The following is a 13,931-nucleotide window of genomic DNA, read 5'->3' on the forward strand; positions in this document are numbered from 1 at the left end:
CCGCGGCTCTCCCCCCGCCCGCGCGGTACAGCTGGGCCAGTGACGCGGGAGCCGCTGTTGCTGCCGCCGCCACCGCCGCCGCCGTCGCCGCTACCGCCGCCGCAGCCGCCGCCGCGTTCCATTCTCTAAGCCGGCGACAGCCTCGCCCCCCGCCTCCCGCCGCTTCCTCCCGCAGCACTGGCCAGCGCCAGCCAGACAAGGGCACTCAGGGCCTCGCCTAGACCCGAGAGGGTTGCGGGCGCGCGCAGGCGGCAGAGCGGATCCCAGCGCCGCGGAAGCTTCGAGCGCCCCCCCTCGCGGAGGTCGCCGCGCGGTTCCCCGGGTGAGTTGTCACCGCGGCTGGGGGGCGGCGAGGCCGGGCATTGTGTCACTGGCGCGGCCGACAGGCTGTCAGGGGCGCGGGGTCGGCGCGCACCTCCAGGGACGGACGCCGGGGAGCCCCGGCCGGCCGCCCAGCGTCGGCTGCTGAGTGCGCCGGCCCCGCTGTCACCCGGCCCGCAGCGCGCGGGGCCGGGAGGGCGGCCGGGGAGGCTGAGCGGGCAGCGGCGTGGGCTGTGCGCAGGCCGGGAAGAGGACCGGACGGCCGGTCTGCGGCCGCGAGCTGGTGGCCGAGACCGAGGCGCGCCGCCTGGCCTCGCCCGGCGTATGGGGTCGCGCTCCCTGGCCGGGAGTCAGAGCGGAAACCAGACTGTGCGGGTCGCGGGGGAACATGAAGGCGGAGGCCCCTTTCTTCTTACTGTTACTTTCCCCCTCCGGCCGATCAAAGCTGCGGGTGCTGCGCGGGGCAGGGTGGCTTGGCGACGGTGGATTTCCTGAGGAGATCTTGGAGTCCGTGTGTGGGAGCAGTCGGAGCTTTCTGGAGCCCCTGCGCCTCATCTGCTCTTTAATCGCAAAAACTTTACTTATTATCCGGGCTGAGACTCACCGAAATCACTTCCTGTTTATATATGTAGACTTTCTTTTTTGCTTCTGGTTTTTAGGGACTCCAAATAATAGTGTAGGTGTGACCCTCTCTCCTGGTTTGGCTGTGGGGCTGCAGAAGTGGAAAGTTACCTGTAACGAGATTAGCCGGCGGTGGGGGTGGGACTGTTAAGACCCGAGACGAAAACGACGTCAAAATCAAGTCTTGGACTCCTTAGGGGGGGAATTCATGTCCTGGCCCGCAGGCCTAGTACTGCTGTTCCCACAGAATGTACTCTTAGTGGTCGGGAGCTCGCTGCTTTGTTGCTCTTGCTTACTGGGCTTGTGTGTGCTTTGTACAGAGGTGCAGTAGAACTACCCAGTTCAATTAACTGTGGGCCTTTCTAGATGGGCAGAGGTAGAAGTGTGTCTTTCCATCCTTTGCAGTGGTTAATTCATTTTTGCTCTTTTCATTCCTCTGGTGTAAAATGTGTGTATGAATGATACACACACACACACACACACACACACACACCTTTTCTGTTTTGGGAATTCCACACCCAAATAATTGTCACCATCTAGTAGAGGCTAGTACAGACATGTTCTTGGCGTTGAGTTCTGAATTTTCTGGGCTTTGCATTTTTAGCTAGATGTGTATTTAACCAGAAATGAAAATTTTCACAATTGGTTGGGTGGAGGGGCCAGGAGTAGGTCTACCTCCCCCTTAGTAAAGGAGGTATTTAATAAAGCAACAATAGTAGCAATAATAGGAACAGTTCTTGGGGAATGTGTACCAAGCTTTATGCCAAGAAGTTTACTTTCTTGATCTCATTTAATAATAGACTTTTGTGGTGGATATTGTTATGATTTCCTTTTTTTTTTCCCCCCCAGTTGAAACCGAAACCAAATAACTTGCCTAGGGTCACAAAAATAGCTCATGGTGGAGACCACACTTCAACTGCTAGATTATACTATTAGCTTCTAATTTGCTTACCATTTAATAAAATTGAAGCTGGAGTCTTTCTAGAAGTTTTTCAAAGCACTACTTCTTCAAGCTCTTTTTCAGATCTTGAGCATCCTTAATTCTCCAAGGTACACACTTTGGGCATGTTCACAATATTCAGTTGTTTATTCATTCTTTCATTCAGTATTCCCAAGTATTTAAGTGATGCGGAATGTATGTCAGGCACTGTGCTAGGTACTGGGGATACTGCAATGAATAAGATGGAACACAAATTAATTAAAAAAAAAAAAAAAAAAAAGACCGAACACAGCCATGCCTTCATGGAGTTCAGTCTTTTAAGTCAGTGTATTTTGGTTTATGTTGTTAGTTTTAAGTGGTGACGATTTGCTGCTTAAGGACCTGCTGTCAAGTTAATTAAATTAGAAGACACTACTGGTATGAGGGACTGATACTTAGGACTTCCTGTCTGCATAGTGACTTGGATACTGTAGTACTGTGTTCTCAGAGTAGGGCGGTCTCCTACCCCACCCCGCAAATGTTTAAACCCTGATATCAAACCCAGTGTCAGTTGGCACAGTTCAACTTATTTTCCGAGGACTGGACTGCCTTCTCAAAGCCTAGAATTTAGGCAACAGAAAGGAGAAGAAATGTAGAGTGAGGTGTTGCAGATGTGGGCTGGTAGAGAAGAGACCTCAGCATTGTTTGGTTTCCTGGCAGGTCTCCATCCTGTGGTGACTGAACTTGTGCTCTTATGTAATGGTGCGTTTCCTGGCAGGGGATTTCCTCCTTTGCTGTTGCTGGGGCCGCAATTTCTTCAGCTATCCTCCCACTCCATATACATTTATGCACCCTCCAAAGGTAATCATTCACCTGGCTTTTTAAAAGTAAGAACTTATTTCAGGTTTATTGCTACTAAGCATTATTTCATTCCCTCCATGATTCCATGCTTTTCTGTAGCCCAGAGAAAAACTTGCTTTATATTTTACATCATTCCTTATGCACTCTTCCCATGTCCTCAGCTGTTTTGACAACCAGGTAACTCCAGTTGGCTCTTAAAGAACACAGGGTTAGGGGCACTGACCCTTATGCAGTAAAAAATCCACATATAACTTGTGACTTCCCCAAAACTTGGCTAATAGCCTACTGTTGACAGGAATCCTTAGTGATAACATAAACTGCTGATTAGCACTTATTTTGTATGCTACATGTATTATATACTATATTCTTACAATAAAGTAAGCCAGAGAAAAGAAAATGTTCTTAAAATCACAAGACAGAGGAAATACATTTATAATACTGTACTGTAAAAAAATCTGTGTGGAAGTGGACCCACGCAGTTCAAACCTGTGTTGTTCAAGGTCAACTCCCCTGGTGTCTGACTGTGGGCTTAGAGGATTACAGAATCTTTAAAAAAATTAGTCACACAGGCTTCCTCATTTCTGTATCGAAAGAAGTGAACTGTGGAGAAGTCTTGAGCAGAGCTGCTTGTGGGTAGAGAAGGAAGACCAGAGAGCGTTAAGTGCTGTTTTCCCCTCTACTTCCTCATGTATAAGCAACAGTTCACTGAGAGGCAGCAGGACTATAGTGCCCACTTAGAGGCCTGCAGTGCCCACTTGAAGGCCTGAATGTCAGCAGGTCCACTGGTAGTGTTTGTGTAACTGCCATGCATGAAGCATTTTACTGAGCTCCTGAATTGACATGTGATCTCCTAGCTGAAGCTGACAAGCAGGATTCATTTTCCCTCTTCTATCTTCCTGGACAGTAAGGAGGTCTTACTTAGAGATCTTCCCTTAAGTGGTAGGGGAAAGAACAAGGAGAGGAAGAAGCCCAGTGCCTTATTTTTTTTTAATATTTGAAAGCAGATATTGCACAGATGCAGACCTGAGTGGGGAGTGTTAGGACAGTTGGGTTAAGGGTAAACACTGGGACAAATGCATGTATGATAATAGAGACTCTATCCAGGTTTCTCCTCAAGATGGCTTCAATCTAGGGGCCACCCCATATCCCACCATAGTGAGATTTCATTTAGTGGAATGGTTTCTAAAAAATTAATATTCTTAAGTTATGTTGCCACATTGCAGAAGTCTTGGAAACTAGAGCAGTGAGAAACGATGCCTGTAGTGTGGGAGGGCTATTTTCATACTGGTGGGAATGAAGGATGCAGCTTGAAGTTTGGGGCGGGGGGGTTTTGTGATGAGTATTTGAAGCTGCAGCAGCTGTGAATCTGAGACCAATGAAGCGATTCCAGGCCAGCGTTGGGGTGACTGTTCTTGAGCATCAAGATCTGTTCACTTCCACTCTCGCTGGAATTCAAGGCGACAGCCATTGTTCCCTTGCATGCTTGTAAGTTCTTGAGTGTCTGTGTAAAACCTTTATTTGAAAAAGTAGAGGCACTGGGGAAAGAGGTACCTCTTACAGGGCTTAGGTTTTAGCAGTAAAACCTATCAGGCATCTGTGGATGTTTCCTTTTTTTTGTCCTCATGTGTGTCTGTGATGGTGTCCTTTTTCTTTCCCTTTTAGTCCTTTGGCCTAGAAACCAGCAGGGTTCCTCTGTTTGCTCTCTCATCCTCTGAATCTTCTAAGGGTGGAAGCCTCCACTCTGCTGGTAGACCTCCAGTGGTGCTGAGCTGGGTCACTTTGGCTGTGAAAGTCCACCTGTGCTTCTGTCAGGGCTTGGGGACACTTGAATCTCTGAAGGTATTGGTATAGCAACAGCAGAAAATGCCCTAACTTGGGCAGATTTCACAGGCTCCCGTGTAGCCTGTAGTCTCCTTCCTGGGCCCTTATATCTCAGAAAAGGAAAATAGCACCCTTGAGACACCTGAAGGCTGCATGCCAAGAATTTATGTAGTATTCTAGAAACAGGATATTATTAAAGCCTTTTCTCAAGCAGAAACAGATGTAGTTCTCTGTTACTGTTGCCAGTGTTAGTAGATCCTTGAAATTACCTGATAGCAGTGTGCCCTTAAACGTACTCTCCCTCCCACACATATGTGTATGTGTTAGATTTTTTTTTTTTTTTTGAGGTCCCAGTTGCTTGATTTGGGGAAAGTTAGCCTGGGTTCCTGATGATAGTAATAGATTCTCAGGGATTTGCAGACAGCAGAGGTGGTGACTGACAATTCTTTATTACTCAGAAGAGGATCTTTTGTGGTGAAAAATTCAATGACTCAGGATTCTTTTCTCCTGTAGTTGGAGATTGGACATAAAACCTCAGAGAAGAGGTATAAATAGGGACTCTTTCTCAAACTCCTCTTTCTTACCATCCTTTCTTAAGGATGGGGGAAAGTCTCATCTTTCCAAATCCAACCTCCTGCCAGCAGTGACTTGCCTTCACCCACAGAAGTTTAAGATCAGAGCATAGAGTTGGCCAGGGTGTAGACTCTCTCCACTTAGACTTTTGGCTAGACTAGGCTTCAGCTTCTGACAAAGCCAGTAAAATGAAATTGGCTTCTGGGAATGGGATAGGACTGTTTATCCCATTCTTCCTTCTTTGGGCTCTTCTCAATTGATCTGAGTAAACTAAGTGGGTGGAAGTTTTAAAAAGGGAACTTGAAAAAGAGAACAAGGTGATTTTGATCATTTTGCATTTTAAGTGGTAGCCTGGTCTCTCAGAGGGAAGACTGGAGTTACTTTTTTTTTTTTTTTTTTCCTTTACACAGTGGGGACAAGATTACAGAAAGCTTGGAGAATAGAGGGGGAGAAAAACTCACCATGTTCTACCATCCTACCACAAACATCATTTTCGTCTGTTCTGTGCTTTCTTTCAGTTGGAAATCCCTGTATATTAATTTTTACATATTTTTTTCATTTAGCATTATACCATCAATATTTTTCCATAATGACATATAGCCTTTATAATTATTTCTAATGGCTTTGTAATATTCCATCACTAAATCAGCTGTAGCTGACAGCTATCACCATATTCTAATTTTGCTACATTTTCATCACCTCAAAAAGAAACTCCATTAGTAGTCATTCCCTGTTCCTCACAATCCTTGCAGCCTACGGCCACCACTAATCTACTCTGTCTCTGTAGTTTACCTATGTGAACATTTCATATAAACAGACTCATACAACATGTGGTCTTTAGAAGTTGTCTTCTTTTACTTAGCATAATGTTGTTGAAGTTTATCCATATTATAGCACGTGTCAGTACTTTATTCCACTTTGTTGCTAAATAATCTCTTGTATAGATATATCACATTTTGTTTATTCATCAGCTAATGGATGTTTGGATTATTTCGTTTTTTGTTATTATAAGTAATGTTGCTGTTAACACCCATGTGTAAAGTTTTGTGTAGAGATATGTTTTTATTTCTTAGGGAGGTATTTTAAAAACTGCATCCATATTTCTACTCTGGAGCTAACATTTTGGTTATGCAGTTTGTTTGGGAAAGAACAGTGTTAAGGCAAAAACTTTTCATTGTGTTTTGTTGAGGATATTGCCCTGAATTAAGAGAAGATACTACCAAGAAAAAGAACAAATGAAAGGAAGAATTATGTGTGTAAGAATACAATAGCATGGTTTCCAAATCTTTAGTGCCGAACTTTAAAGAGTAGTGGGAGTTTACAGATGCAGTAGTGCCTACATTCAGTGCCCATGTACTGCTGCTTTAAAAAAAAAAAAAAGATTTTCAGTATGAAGCCTCCGTTCTAAATCACGTCATTGTGTTTTATGGAGTGAACTTTACCATGAACCCCACAGAGCCTTCCTTATCAAATGTAATTTATAGTTCTCAGAAGCTTTTCCTTTTCTTATGAAACATTCCATGCCAGGGTTCTGTGCACCTGCTTAGAAGTTTTGCTAGGCTGCGATGGAGAGCCAACCATCAAGGTATGGGGGGGGGGCACTGAGTGTGGTTTAAATGTAGGTTTGTGAAAAACTGCTCTTCAGAGCAGCTTTTATAGGGCTCTTACTGGTGGACTTCAGGTGCACCTGAGGTTAAAAATATAGATCATGCCAGACACAGAGAGGAACAGATGGTATTGCTGGGAGTGTCATTTCCTCTACAGGATATGCTCCTGGCTGGTTTCACACCATACCAGCCATATTACTGAAGTACAGAGCTGCCTCTTGCCCTTGTCCTAATTGGAACTACCTGCATTTGTGAGCAATAGCTGATCTTGTTTTTCTTACTCCTAGGTCACTTACCAAAAGCTCTTGAAAGTGTGTGTGTGCAGGCCACCTCATTCTTTTATTAGAGGATCAAGGTGGTTCCAGAGAAATGTGGGGTACAAGGCACATGGACTTTTGTCCAATAAGGCAGACAAAAATTGGGAACTTGAATTATCTTCTCCTGCACCTGTATTACTTTGTCTTGTAGCTGGAGCCAAGCCCAAGGATCAGTCCTTCCAGAAAGTTCCTGCCTCTCTGTGTGTGTGTGTGTGTGTTTATGTTTGTATAAATGTGTATGAATGCTGCCATAACTTCCCTGACAAAGTTTTAGAGTATTGGGGTGTGCTCTACCTGTTCATGCAAATTCTCTTCCCAAGTGCTAGAGGGGCTCAAAAGGCAAAGGGAGGTAAGATAAAATTCTTATCTGAAGATTCAAATTCTTGGGCATAATATACAGGTATTATTCAGACCAAGTATGTGATGAGAGAGACTCCAGGCTCATTAGATGCTAGAGTTGGAAGGTTGTAACTTTGGGGTAATTTCCTCCTACCTCCTTACTTTATGGAAAGTAAAGTATTCTTTAGGAAGAATGGGAAATGGACGCTCAGAGCTGACTTCCCTAAGGGGTGACAGGGCTAGTAGAGAAGCCAGGGCTCCTGATCCCTAGCCTAGCACTCTTTTTGCCAGTGTATGATCAACTTTTCTTTCCTCTGGTCTTGTCTCAGGGAAAGGGCATTGGAGCCCAGAACAGTGTATGGTTTATGTTAGGAACAAATTCATGTCCTTTCTGTGATTGTAGTTTGTGTGTGTGTGTGTGTGTGTGTGTTTAAAGATGTATTTATTTACTTATTTGACGGACAGAGATCACAAGTAGGCAGAGGGTGTGGGGGGGAGTAGGCTCCCTGCTAGGCAGAGAGCCCGATTTGATCCCAGGACCCTGAGATCATGACCTGAGCTGAAGGCAGAGGCTTTACCCACTGAGCTACCCAGGCGCCCCTTGGTGATTGTAGTTTTGAATCTAATAGTGAAATTACAGGGAGGAATTAGTCTTTAAGTTCAGTTCTTCTGAGGAAGAACTGCTGTTAAAATGGGCACTGTTGTGCTTAGGCTGGACCTGCTTAACTTTTGTATCTCTGTATTGTGCTTCCTTGCAATTCATAACACACCACCAGCTCCAGGCCAGTGGGATGTGTTCTCTGAGTCCTTTTCCCCATTGGGTCCCTCTTGCCCAGATGGGACAGTGACAGGTACTGGTAGCATCCTAGATGTAGTAGGACTAACTGATAATTGGAAACATGCTGTTAGGGAGGGCTGATGCTCCCTCCCCCCTACCCCATTAGCAGTCTACAACCCTTCATGGCTGCAGTGTGAACACACATCTGTAACTGTCTCTAATCAGTCCGGAAGGAACCAGGCTTCTTGGGCTGAGGTCATATGTGCTAGCTTTCTCCACCCTGGAGAGCCAGTGAGCAGTTTTGTGCTCAGTGGATAGTGCTTTTCAGTTGGCCCATTCAAGACATTTTTAGAGAATTAGCAAGTGGTATGTTAGCTGGTCCACACCTTTATCAGTCCTTGATTCTTATCCACCTGCCAGGCGGAAACTGCTGTGGGAAGGCCATCCACCTCCTTGTTTCAGTCCTGTGGGGATTTTGCACGTTACACAGTGGGATGGCAAGAAAAACAGGCTCTGAGTTTCGTGAGAGTTCACTGGGCCGTCTTTTCCCCCCCTTTCCCTGCACCTTCAAGTCATAATAATTTGTGAGCTGATGCTCCTGTTGGACTGTGACATCAGGCTGGTGGGAGTTTAAATGGTTGGTGTAGAAACCAAAAGGAAGTAAATCTTACCATTTCTTTAGCAAGTATTTAGTGAATGCCTGTGGTCAGTGTTAGGTATACAGTTGTAAACAAAGAACAAAATGGACACAATTCTTGCCTTCATGGCCTTAACAGTCCAAGGAAATACCCATGGGTTATCTAACTTGAGAGTAGGATTAGAGGAATCTGTTGTATAAAGTAGACTTTCAGTTAGATACTCTGAAGGAGTTGCTCTGACATTTTCAGTGACGTCTGTGCTCTAGTCCAGCTATCACCCTGGAAGGGAGGTGGGCTGGAAAAATAATCTTGGAGAATTTTGGCCTTCCAGGCAAGAAAGCAAATTGCCTTTCTCAACAGAGTAGGCTAGATCTAGGAGTTTGGTCTGGTGTGAGAATTCCTGTTTACTGGCTTTATTTAACCAATCAGTTTTTATCGTAGAAATGTTTTCTGACACTGAAATTTCTTTTCTTTTCTCTTTTCTTTGCTTTTAATTGAGAGAGGAAATTAGGTGCGGGTTCCACAGTGAGAAACTGGGAGAAGGGAAATAGGAACAGTAGTGTGAATTCTTTAGGGAATGTTTTTCTCCCATCTTCCCCAGGCTTTAATTTTAGATGTAAATGTTGATTTGTGATATCTCTTTTCTTGAATTGTCTGTGGCTTTTTAACCTGCTGGGGCAGCAAAGAACCAAAACAGTACTGGCACGCATAAGGCTCCCAATTTGCATACAGCCCCATATATTTTACTTCAGTGGGTAGCTATCTCTGTCGGACCAGGCTCCAGGCTGAGGTTGGGAGTCGCCTCAGGTCAGTCAGTGACAGTCTTGTCCACTTCTTTGTACTCAGCCCCAGGATTATTTGGTTGGTTGATTGACCAAGGATAGAGGATCAAAGTCAAAAGGGTGAGAGGGCAAGGCGACCTTGAGGCCATGAGCCGTGGATGACAAGGAATCAAAGAGTGGTATTAGTGATGAAATTCTAAAAAGAGGCATTTGGAGGAAAGGCCTGGGCTGAGTGAAAAACAAATATAAACAGGGTGAAAAAAAAGTGGTTAACATTCACCAGCTTCACTCTGTCTGGTAGCAGGAAAAGAAGACTGCTCAGAAACCATGGAGGCGGGGCGCCTGGGTGGCTCAGTGGGTTAAGCCTCTGCCTTCGTCTCTGGTCATGATCCCGGGGTCCTGGGATCGAGCCCCACATTGGGCTCTCTGCTCAGCAGGGGAGCCTGCTTCCTCCTCTCCCTCTGCCTGCCTCTCTGCCTACTTGTGATCTCTTGGTCCAATAGATAAATAAAATCTTTAAATTAAAAAAAAAAAAAAAAAAGAAACCATGGAGGCAGGAGATGGTGAAGCAAAGAGAGGGTACTAGAGATTCTTCCACATGTTTTAGCAAGGCTGGTGAAAACCAAACTACAGGGCCCCTTAAAAATTTGGATTCAAGACCACAGTTCCCCTTGCTAATTTTCAGGTCCAGGTTTTTGCTTCTGGAACTCTGTCCATGTTTTAAAAACTTCAGGAGGCATCAGTCATACCCTAAATCCAACCTACAAGTGTGTATCTACAGTTTGACCTTATTTACTTAATATATTTTTAATATCTACTGTGAATCTGTTTGCAATCAAGAAAGTAGTAGTAGGATGGCTTGTTTCTGTTTGTTCTCCAGAACTGAGCTATTTTGGGAGTGGTTCTTTTGCTTCTGGAATTATAAAGTGTAATTGTGTGGGTCATCTCCTTTGAAGGTCTATGCATGCTTTTGAAAAGTCTCATCTTTGAAAGAAGGGCAGCTCTCTACAAATGCTCACTGCTTTTCTTGGATATATGTGAGCAACAGCAGAATGAACAGATTTCAGAGCCTCTGGTGTTAGTAAAATTTTCTGTGAGTAGCAACAAGGTATGTATTTTTCAAGCAGTGCATCTGAATTCATTTATTAATTGAACAAGTATTTATTGAATGCTCTTTCCTGTTTAATCATCACCCCACAGGGATTCTTTGCCTTGCACAGCCTAACAAATGTTCTCCAGTATTTATTTTGGTTTGTCTTTTCCACTCATGGATTTTAAAGCCCTTGAGGATGGAAGGGCTGGTTTAAGTCTCTGATGTGTTTACTATGCAGGCTGGGCATCCATATTAAAGCAGTACAGATTTCTCCATTTTACAGAGTGCTTTCATGTAAGATGTCATGTCATACTGTGAGGAAGATTTTAGTGGGAAAGCCATGGCCTTTGGTAACCAGTAGACATTTAGCAGCCACTGTGCTTGTAGATAGTAACACTGAGTCAGCCCAGGGCTGGCTGAATCAAACACTGGTACTGCATGCTGGAAATAGGAAACCTCCTGGAATTGCAGACTTGATAAATCTTAACTTTCTCATGAAAAACAATACAACAACCCTTCCTGTTTCCCCACCCCATCTCAGTGTAGGTACTCTAAAGGTCAGTACGTTTTTGTATACAGTTGGGACAGGAATGTGGAAGTGTACAAAATCTGAAAGGCAGCTTTCATCTCCTAACTGAGGAAAAGTATTCTGTCCGAGGGGCTTTTATTTTTATTTTTGGAGGAGGGGAGTGGCTGTAGGGTCAAAACCTTTGTATCTAGAAATCCATGCAGTTTGGGGATTATTAGAAGGTCCAGTTGGGGATAAGCCAGAGAAGAACTTCCAAGTTCTCTGGGTCTTAAGGACTTGGTGGTGGGGATTCAGAGCAACTCTGTAAACCCTGTTTCTAAAAGGGGACTGTCTTTGACTGAGACCTCATGAGGACTCCTTTAGGAACATCCTTCCTTTTTTTGCAGACAAGGGAACCTCGAGTCTCCTGTAGGCGAGGCTTGACCTCCTCTTCCCCATTGTCCCGCTCTTGTTTTCAGAGGAAGTTGGAAGTGAAGGTCCTGTCTCACCCACGACAGCTTAGATTTGGAGAAACATGAAGCAGTGCTGATGTTACTGGGGCAGGGTGTGCTTAGAGGGCCCTGCTTTTTCCATGTAGTTGGGAAAGTGGAGGAGTAAGATTGGCTGTGGGCCAGGCACAGTTTCCCCCTTTCCTGTGGTGAATGAAAATGGATGATTGTTTTATGAAGCCGGTACTGAGTGGGAGGCAAGTAGAAGATAGCAGGCCTTGGACTCGGATTAACTCTGCTTCCACTGTCAGCTCAGCCATTTTTCAGCTCTATGCCGTGAGCAGTTTTAACCTCTCTGGTCCTCATTTTTGTCATTTGTAAAATGGAGATGATACTTTTTAACACTGCCTGTCTCCAGAAAGGTGGCTACCAAAATATCAATGATTACTTGCTACGGGGGATTTGGGGGTGATGAAGGGTAACAGGAAAACTATAACTTCTTAAACTTTTTTTTATGTCATTTGAATTTTTGACTGTTGGCATGTATAACTTAAAAGTACCCCCTAGTGGGATTATTATGAAGATCAAATAAAATGGAATATTTAAAACCAGGTACAGTACCTGACAACTAAAATATATGCAATTGGTAGTTTATTTGGGGAAGAAATGATATATATATATATTTTAATGATATATATTTTTTAAAGATTTATTTATTTGACAGACAGAGATCACAAGTAGGCAGAGAGGCAGACAGAGAGAGAGGAGGAAGCAGGCTCCCCGCTGAGCAGAGAGCCCGATGTGGGGCTAGATCCCAGGACCCTGGGATCATAACCCGAGCTGAAAGCAGGGGCTCTAACCCACCGAGCCACCCAGGCGCCCCGGAAGAAGTGATATTAATATTAATTCATGGTCAGCCCTTGCTTTTGTAGTGTTAAATTTTCAGTCTGCTTTGAGTGGTTTGGGTAAGTCTCTTCATTAAGCCCCAGTTTCTTGAGCTGAAAATGGGGGTTTATGGTAGTATCTACTACATACATGGGGTTTGGAGGAGACATAGCAAGCGTTAGCCTGGTATCTGGCATGTGGTTAGTGCTCAGTAAATAGTAACTGTTACCAGCTGTTATCCTCACAGCTATGCTGGAAGCAAGGTGGAGTTATGCCCACTTCACAGTTACAGGGAGTGAGGCACAGAGTGGTCTAGTGCCTTGTGTTGAGGCTGTGTTGAATCAGCAGCAGAAATGGCCTTCTCTGTTAACTGCCCTCCTGCAGTTCACACCAGCAGCCTCACAGCCTGGAGTTTGCTCACCTCTCCTTCCTTCATCCTGGAAGAACTGCTCAAGGATGGGCTCAGCCTCTCCAGGGGAAGGCCTCGTTCCATACCACTTTGGTACTGCCTGTGACTTCCACCTGCTCTATAAATAACTCTCTTCTGCCTGTTTGTGGGACTGAATGGTTGTGCTGAAGTTAGGCTTGGTGGGAAATAGGTTTTGAGCTTTGTGCTGTGGGCTTCTGCTCTGTATATTCACATTTTCCCCCCTTTTTTTTCAAAGATTCTATTTCACACAGAGAGATCACAAGCAGGCAGAGAAACAGGCAGAGAGAGAGGGGGAAGCAGGCTCCCTACCAAGCAGAGAGCCTGACATGGGGCTCGATCTCAGGACCCCGAAATCATGACCAGAGCCGAAGGCAGAGGCTTAACCCACTGAGCCACCCAGGCACCCCTCTGTATATTCACATTTAGGGGGGGGGGGGGGGGGGGAGCAGGGGAAACCCTGAGTGGTTTCTACCCAGAGTTGTTTCCAGAAAGTGGGAGATCCTCCTCATCAAACTTAAGGGGTCAGAGCTGATGCCACCAGTTTCTCCCCTTGGGTTTGTACAGTACAGGTCTCACCGTTGCCTTTTTGGTTCTCTTCATCAGACTTTACAACATTTGTCTTGCCGCCTTCTTCATAGGAGTCATGAGGTACTTACCATCTGGTGAAAAATACTGGCAATGCAATGTCAAAAGTTATACCCATCTAAATTTGCCTAGTGGCCTGGAAGGAGTATAAGTATTTATACAGATTCTTGCACTCCATAGTTTTTTTTTTTTTTTTTTTTTTTCATGTGTTTCAAATACACCCTTTTCCAAATTTGCATTTAGTGCCGGCTGGCAAACCTTGTATTCCTTTTTTTGGGAATATATACTTGCTGTAGTATTGCATTTACATTGTACAATTCCACATCAGGATCTGAAGGGCCCTGCTATTGAGGCAATCATTTTTCAGTACTTAATACCAGTCAAGTCTGTGCACCTCTAGACGA

General features: G+C 44.7%; 1 protein-coding gene across 1 annotated transcript in view; it reads left to right on the forward strand.

Annotated features, from left to right (window-relative positions):
* Nucleotides 1-6: 6 nt before the first annotated feature.
* SUSD6 (sushi domain containing 6) overlaps nucleotides 7-13,931 on the forward strand; it is a 94,738-nt gene continuing 80,813 nt past the window's right edge. Inside the window, exon 1 of the mRNA XM_059373479.1 lies at nucleotides 7-322. The gene's annotated coding sequence lies outside the window, so the exon portion shown is untranslated. The remainder of the gene's footprint in view (nucleotides 323-13,931) is intronic.

Source organism: Mustela nigripes, chromosome 13, assembly GCF_022355385.1.
Source record: "Mustela nigripes isolate SB6536 chromosome 13, MUSNIG.SB6536, whole genome shotgun sequence".
Lineage (NCBI taxonomy): Eukaryota > Metazoa > Chordata > Mammalia > Carnivora > Mustelidae > Mustela > Mustela nigripes.